Below are 8,562 nucleotides of genomic sequence, written 5' to 3' on the forward strand. Positions count from 1 at the left end.
TAGGCTCATTTACTTTCACAGGGAACATGACTAATTTATTAATGTGTGCTCTACACATTGGGACTTTATATTTATATTTATTTCACTTTTTCCTAATACCCAACTTTTGACAAAGGCGGAGAGAATTCTTAACACAATTATTAAGGGAGATTCAAACATAGATTTTTCAAAATATGAGAGGGTCAGGACCCACTAAAAGCCACAGAGAAGATTATCGAGATGCAGTGGCAGATGTAATAGAGAAAGACACAGGGCCACCTGAAATCTGTCGTCCTATCTGGTGCAAAACCAACATGTATTAGAATCTGGAATTTTGAGTTAAAAATAAAATATGGGTAAAATGCAGAAATCTTTTCCAGTAAAGTAAAAAAAAAAAAAAGTGTCGCAATTATAGTTGACTCCATAACACCTAATTGTTTCTACGAGATCACGTCGTTGCTGAGAGTTATCAGTGATCTCAATGTGTGAAAAGAACTCACAGTATCTGGGGTTTAAGCTCCTCTTGGCTGAGAAACCTGGGACAAACATGTGAACAAGACCTGAATAATACCAGTAATGAAGACTTCTCTCCAAAGATCAATAAAAGGAAGCCCCAATCTGATGAGAGTCTAGCAAAATATGGTTCACTCCACTTGCCTGAAATGGTTAGCAGTCCAAGGCATTTCAGTTGTAGAATGATTGGGTACAACAATGAAACAGATGTGAGATGAGGGAAGTGCCAAATGTTCCTTTGTGTCTCCAAATAAAATCAGTACTTCCTCAGATATCCTAAATAAATTGACTTTTGTGAAATAGACAGTTCAGTGCCATCACTTATTCCTAAACCAATAGTTTACAGCTAGTGAAGTGTCAGTGACTTCTGGGTTGGTCCCTGATCTTCATCTTATGAGATTGTTATTTTAATAACACTTGATTCATTTAAAAGAAAAAAGAAAAAAAAGAAAAAAGAAAAAACGAAAATAATTTCTCCCTGTTTTTTCTTATTCTCTGGGTCTCAGGAGGACATTACGTCCCTCTCCACTACAAGACTCTTGTTATGTCTACAAAACAGTCATATTAAAATCATCCTCAATTCTATTCTGGCGCTGTCTCCCGACTTTTCCTGACCAGATTCTGCGGGTGAACGGAGCAGCAACCCAGACGACTCGACTAACGTACTCCCTTAATTTCACTATAGCAGGGCACGCACACATCAATGCAACCAAACACATTTTGCTATAAATCTAGTTAATTTTAGTTAGTTTTGTGAACATTCAGTACAGTTTTAGTTAGTATTCCTTTTTGTTTTGATTTTATTACCGTTAACGCAAATTCTTTCCACTTCTACTTTTCGTTATTTCATTTGTTATCTTTAATAATAATAATAATCTCCTCTGCACCCTTGAATAAACACCATTAACATGATCAACCTTTTGCTGCTTGTTTTTTCACCATCTTATTGAATCAAATACTTCATGCTTATGTGGTTTACGACATTATATTTATCTAAATCTCCACTTTGTGTCTAAATGTTTGAAGAATTTTTGAGGGTCAAATTTTAAGAATTTGACCATAGTGAAAGTTATGGCATTATCACCCCCTTTGGGGATTACCTGTTTCCAGTTTTGATGATATTCCTCCCCGTTCTTTATTTTTTTCAAGTACCCCTCTTCGGTGGCGAGAAACTGTTGGTGTGATCAAGCGGGTGCTGTAAAAACAAAAGCTCAGGACAGAACAGTCACCAGTCATGTACTTCATTCAAAATTAACAAATATCAAGCTTCATATTGATCCTCTGAGTGTAATGGTACATTTTAATTTGCACTTCTAAAAACAATATTTTCTTTATTTTACTCTTGTTCTTGTGCAGCACCACCCCTCAGCACATGCCCCTGTTATTTTATCTTACTTTTAAATTGTTGACTACTTCAAGAGAGCGCCCAAAAGACGGGGACCAGTGTTTATCATTACATATCTCCATTTTGAGTGTGGCTGTCTATCATTCCCCTCTTATTCATAGACCTCGATGGAGGGTTTTTTGTTTGTTTGTTTTTTTTTTCTAAAATTAATTGACTCTCTATAGTGACCCACTATGGTTAATAATAACATGCTCAGTCATGAGTGGGATCAAACCTTTTCTTCACTTTAGCATTTAATATTCCCAACAATATAATGTAATACCTTAATTAAAACACAGCTACTAAAACACAATTTCCTTAATGCAAACATCAGTAGCTCAAAATTAGCAACCAAAGGGTTCAGTCTGCAGTTCACACTGCTGTGAAGCTACAGCTCTTTAGTCTCTGTCATTCTTCTGTTCTTGCAGACAAAACAAAGCAAAACAAAACATCCACCCTTCTTTTACAGGCTGGGTGAATTGTCTGTGGACATTCAATAATCCTAAAGTCAGCACCGTTTTTGTCTCAGTATCAAGTCAGTTAAACTTTTAGTCGTCAGTCATATGCATACATCCACACACATTCATACCAAAAGTTGCTGATAATGGAGTCTCACGCGCAGCCTATTCGAGGCTCCATCACCAGCAAGATGACGTCATCATTTTAAAGGAAACAGCTCCTTGTTTGTTTTTCCTTCTTTGGACTGGATTGACTCGCTGCAATCCTTTTAGGCTTCAGGATCAGTGTCCCATATAAGTCAATTTTCTCCCAAGCTCATTATAATCATGGAGAAAAAAATACTTTGCGACTGTTTTCAATAAGAATATTTTATAGCGCTTTAAAGTTCAATCTCTCAGGCCTGGATTAAAGAGCTGATTTGTTAAATCAGGAACTCACAAAATACCAAAATATCACCACCGGTGGATCACACCTCTCAGATGTTCTTATCTCAGTGCACTGTAACAAAAGCAAAAACAAACGTAAACAATAAAACACTCATATAATAACAGATACTGGGGCCCATTGCAAACATGTCCAAAGTTCAAACCATCTTTCTCTCTTTTAGAGAAAGAGAACAATCCAAACCTCACTGATAGAATCAACCTAGTGTCAAACAAAACCCAAAGATCAACCAAAACTCCTTTTTGCACCAACAAAACATGTTGGATTTACTTGACTCAATAGTGGACACTAGTTACACACCAACTCTTTACCTTGGCAAAAACGTAAACAACTAAGTTGAATCAACACAACCTTTTCATAATCTCTTCGAAATAAAACTCACACCATTCATTCATCATTTTCGCTCTGTACCACTGCTCCTTGTTAGACTGTGTGAAGCACAGTAAACAATTCAGTGGAGGCTTTGAGCCATAAACAGACATCACGCACAGACATTGTTTTCATTATCAAAGTGCTTCAGACCATGTCCTCTAAATCTACACAAATGCCCTCTGCGTGGCATGAAATACATTTAAGCAGTAAATAATCAATCAGTTCTTGGTGTTGTAACCAACTCCGTATTTGGATGTTTGTGTGCAGCATTTGTTAGTAAAGCATTCTTCATTGCATCAGCGTGTGTGTGTGTGTGTGTGTCATTTCTCCCTCAATCAACGAGTGCATATGTTCATATGTATGTTTCTTTTCACTCTGAGTCGGTGCATGTAGATGTGTGTGTTTGTGTGGGTGTTTGTGTTCATCACTTTCCTGTTGTAGTGTTCTGGGTAAACCACGGCCTGAAGCGTGCCCTGGGTCCTGCCCTCCTCCTTTTCAGTCTGTTTGCATCCATTGGTGCTGCTGCTCAGAGTTCTGTCCATACTGGTTCTGGCCCCAATTGAGGCAGTCCTTTTCTCCAGTGTCCAGCATCTTCTCCTTATTTCGCTCCTCCTTAACTTGACCCTTTTGCTTCGGTCTTCCTTCAGGGTTTTGATACGCAGCTCAATTGTCTGGATGTCCGTTTGTTGCTTGCAGAAGTACGACTGCTGTCCGTTTGTTTGCAGGTGGAACGGCTGACATCCAGAAGGTGTATAGGAGAGTCTGCAGCTTCCACCTCCCCAGTGGAAGACCTCAATCTTTGTTCTGTTAGTTTAACACAGGCCTCAAGGCTCTCTGGGATCCCTGCTTGCACTTTCAAGCCCACGGCTCAGGTCGTAGTCGTGGTCCCATTCCACGGGAATGGAGTCCATGGTTGTTTGGGTGTCTCGGCCCGAGCGTTCAGTCCAGAGCTGGGCAGCCCAGGACGCTGAGCGATCGGAGGACGGCAGAGGCGACAGGAAGCCATCCCCCTAACGTTCGCTCCATAGCAGACCGGACAAATCACACTGCTCATCTAGCTCCAGGATGCTCCGGCCTGATTTCAAGTCCGGTGTCTTGGACTCCAAGCCTGATGGGTTCGATTTTCAGCTAGCTCCTCCTGGGCCATGCTCAGTTTCTGCTCTGATGCCTCGAGGTCTTATTGAGGGCAGAAACCTCAGAGTCTTTTCCGTAGAAATCAGATTTAAGTCCATTGATGTTTTCCTTGCTTTGCTCCACGGCCTTTTGTGGCTCTGCTGTTCGGCTCTTCTCAGAGGTCAGCTCCTGGCCGAGCCCCGACACCTGTGCCTTCAGCTTATTTTCTCCTGGTATTTTGTCCATTCTGAGGTGACCTCAGTTACTCCTCCTGTCCCTGGCACGCCCTTTTTGCTGCCCGATGGTCATTGTTGGTCCGTCACTGTCCTGCACAGTCTTAATGCAGAGTGGTTAAGGTCAACATGGTTTTGCTCGGCCTCACTTTTCATCTGGGCTTGATGGGCGTCTCGTCACAGCTCTGTCAGCTGAAGCTGTCTTTTTCCATATGGCAAGAATGTAAAGAGTGTGTGAGAGGGGTGTGTCCAATCAGGCACAATGCTGGTGGCTTTGCGAGTGCCTCGTTTTCCAAATCCAGATGTTTATTTGTCACGTACACAGCAACAGAGAGAACAGTCTGTTGTTGGGATGGCTGAGGCCTTCACGATCTTCCTGGCCTTGGTCCAGCACCGCCTGCTGTAGATTGAGTGCAGGTCAGGGTGCTCGGAGCGGATGGTGCGCTCAGCTGATTGCACAACCCTCTGTAGTGCTTGTCTGTCCGGCATGGTGCTGTTCCCGAACCAGACAGTGATATAGCTGCTCAGGATGCTCTCAATAATTCCTTTATATAAGGTGGTCAGAATCGGTGGTGGGAGCCGGGCCTTTCTCAATCTTCTCATAAAGAAAACACGCTGACAGAAATCTCCCCGTGTAGTGAAACGGGCCTTGGATTACCGCTCTCCGTCTCTGCTGCATGAGATCATTTTCCTGCAGCACTGTTGACATTTTCAAGTTGTTGTTGCGGGTTCAGCTGCTTTAGCATTTGGTCAGGGTCACATCAAAGATGGTAGAGGAGAGAGCAAAGATGGTAGAGGGGAGAGCAGGAGTCCAGGGTCAGCCTCGGCTTTTCCGGGCCGACAAAGCAGCCTGTAATCAAGCATAAAGAGAAAAAACAAAACAAAACAAAAACAAAAACAAACGAACAGGAAAATCATGTTGTATTGGCTGTGTTACTCAGAGAGGGGAAAAACAACGGGACCAGGCCCTGTGTCAGCCTTCTCTCCCCCCTTTTTTTTTGTTTTTTCTCACCATATAATCCACTCATGACCCACCAAGCTGACAGGACAACACAGGTACATGTTAAAATTCTTAAGATCATGTTTAAAGCACAAAAATGGAATTTTCTTTCATTCAGTAATCACTTGTATTAATCAATCAGAAGAAAACATGTCACAATTTGACTTTTATTAACCACTAAATTTGTCGTGTTATCACTGGTTGTGATTTTTTTTTTTTTTTTTTTGAAGTTAAGTTGTTATCCTGCAACCCAGAGGGTTTATTTGTTAGTAGTGGATAAACTTTATTGTGTAACGGCGGGTGTATGTTAAGTTTCACTGCTTTAAAGTTGCTGGAAAATCTTCACATGTTCATGGGTGTAAGCTGTTTCTTCATTGCGTGTATGTGCGTTTGTACATGGGCTAATTTAACGTTTTTTCTCAAATGAGGCATTTCTCTAGCACGTGCCTCTCTCTCACATTTCTCTGCTTGTGTGTGTTTTTGTTTCACCTTCTTGTTGTGATGCTCCAGGCGCCTTCCCAACCTCCACAAGTCTGTTGGCCGCAATTTTATGTGTTAAAACTTCTCTTAATTTCTCCTTTAATTCTCTGCTAGCTGCTGTCTTTTCCACAGCTGCTGATTCTTGCTGAGTTTGGTTTCCATTACTATAATTTTGCTTCGGCCGCCGTGCTTGTGGGGGCAGTTGGTCCAGCCCCATAGCCACCTGTATCAACACACTGAGAGATTTATTTAATATCATTTTCATTACTGTTAAATAGACTAGCAGGCAAGACGCCCACCTTTGCACTGCAGACTACATGCCAGTCTCCCAACACACTCCTCTCTGAGTTTCAGCTTTAAACTCCAACATCATTCACACCCCAGTCATTCAACACCTTATTTGTAGTATCATAATCAGCAAAATCAGCGTTTTACTTACAGGCATGTATCATTGTTTGCAAATCAAAATTATAAAACTCAAAAACACGCTAAACAGGAAGCAAAGTCCTCTGTGCGTGTCACAGCTCATTTGCATGTTCACACACAGTCTAAAAATAGCTCGCAGCGCTGCAGTGCGCTGTCGTCACACACAGGGTCACACAAAGCTCAGACAAAACTCTATTATTTTATATTACAAAGACGTCTTATATTTACAACCACTGACAGGCCTGACAGATTCAGCACCTAACAAATTTCGACAAATTTAAAATAACGGGTCTCACCGAAGAAAGTCTCACTTTTTTGTAATCAATTAACCAGTATCTGTTTCCTCCAGAACAGCCTATGGCCTGATTTCTAAAGAACCTAAACAATTTCGACAAATTTATCATAACGGGTCCAACCGAAGAAAGCTTCACTTTTTTGTAATCAATTAAACAGTATCTGTTACTTCTGGGAACAGTTTCTGACCTAACTTCTAAATCCCTAACTCAATTTAACTTTGTCCAAACAAGCACATGACACCGTTTTAAACGATGAGGAGTCTCGGTAACTCCTAGCTTATTTCGGGATGCCCTGTACCCCACAGTTAAAGCCAAACTGAACTACCCCTGTTCGCCGACAGGTCAAGACCGCGCGTCCACGGCCAGGAGGGGGCGTAACCCCCGGGCTATGTGCTTCTTAGCAGACTTCTGGGCTGCCGTCCTATAATAATTTTCACCTAACCGATTTTGAGAAATTTTACCATAACGGGTCTCACCGAAGAAAGATAACTTTTTTACGACCAATTAAACAGTCTCTGTTACTTCTGGGAACAGTTTCTGTCCTAATTTCCCTACCAAACTACCTGAGCCTTCAGCTCAATATCCAGGGACTCAAACCCAACATTCTCTGTTACTTCTGGGAACAGTTTCATATTTCTTCAACTTCATTAAATACTCTTAAGCAACTTTAACTGCATACCACACGGTGATTCTCATCAAAATCAAAACAGACACTCTACCAGTAATTTCAGTGAGTAGACTTTAATTTAGTCATATCCAATTTGGCACATTTTGGAAATCATTCAACAGGTAGTGCCTTACCTTTAGATAAGCCGGCTTTTGTCCACTCACATCAGACCACTGGCTCGTGCCTGTCCGTTCGACAACCTCGGACCGTCCAAACTTTTAAATTCCACCCCAATACCACAGGACGAGCCCCCAAGCTGTTAAGGTTCAAAATATTGGGGATGGAGACAAGAGAAAAAACCACAATAACAACACTGGTCCGGCCGGGTTGAGTCAAACGATGATTTAATGATCACACACGTGGGAGATGGACACTGATGCAGACAGCCTCAAAATCTCAAAATGGTGGAGCATTGCTCAAACTTTTATAACCTCTGGTGCCTCCACCTTATCATAAAAAGCCTAAACATTCACATGCTTTCTCTCACACAGCGCCTAAGCTATGACCTTGGCTCCCTGTTTATCTGCTCCTGCTGAAATGGGGCAGAAAACTCCAGCACACTCTGTTCTCTTCTACTCAGACAAATTAGACAATAACCTTCTGCGAACAGTATTTCTTATAACTCAGCAGTATAATGCATCATAAAACAATATCATTCATTCACAACAAGTCAGCAATTTAATGTAATGCAAATCAGTTTAACTAATGCAATAGTTATCAGCTTCTTCTAATTCAGGAGAATAATGCAAACTAAAACTACATAATAATTCACAATCTTTAATTAGGGGTATAACATGGCATAAAATAATATCATAATTTTACACTGGTACTTATATCTAAGGTGGAGGCTTCAGCGTGATTTAATTTCATACACAGGATCCTGAAGCCTAACTCCATCATCAAAGGGTTACGGTAAAGTAAAAGGCTTTTTCCTATTTCTGTTTTCGTTTTTCCTATTTCCGTTGTATTATGTGTGCTTTTGCAGCATTTTTCTTATTGCTGGTGTTTTCTTAAGTTGCAGTCCGTTTGGCCTCTTAGGGCCACTGTAGTTTCCCCCTTACTGCGTCTTGCGTCCTCATTTATGTTATAGCATTATTTTACTTTCTTCATTCACTGTCATGTCTAGAGTTAAGCTCCCTCCTTTCTAACAGATGTGATCTTGATTCATTTCCTCCTCATTAAACTTCTCTTCTTGA

Source organism: Maylandia zebra, linkage group LG11 (genome assembly GCF_041146795.1).
Source record: "Maylandia zebra isolate NMK-2024a linkage group LG11, Mzebra_GT3a, whole genome shotgun sequence".
In the NCBI taxonomy this organism is placed as follows: domain Eukaryota; kingdom Metazoa; phylum Chordata; class Actinopteri; order Cichliformes; family Cichlidae; genus Maylandia; species Maylandia zebra.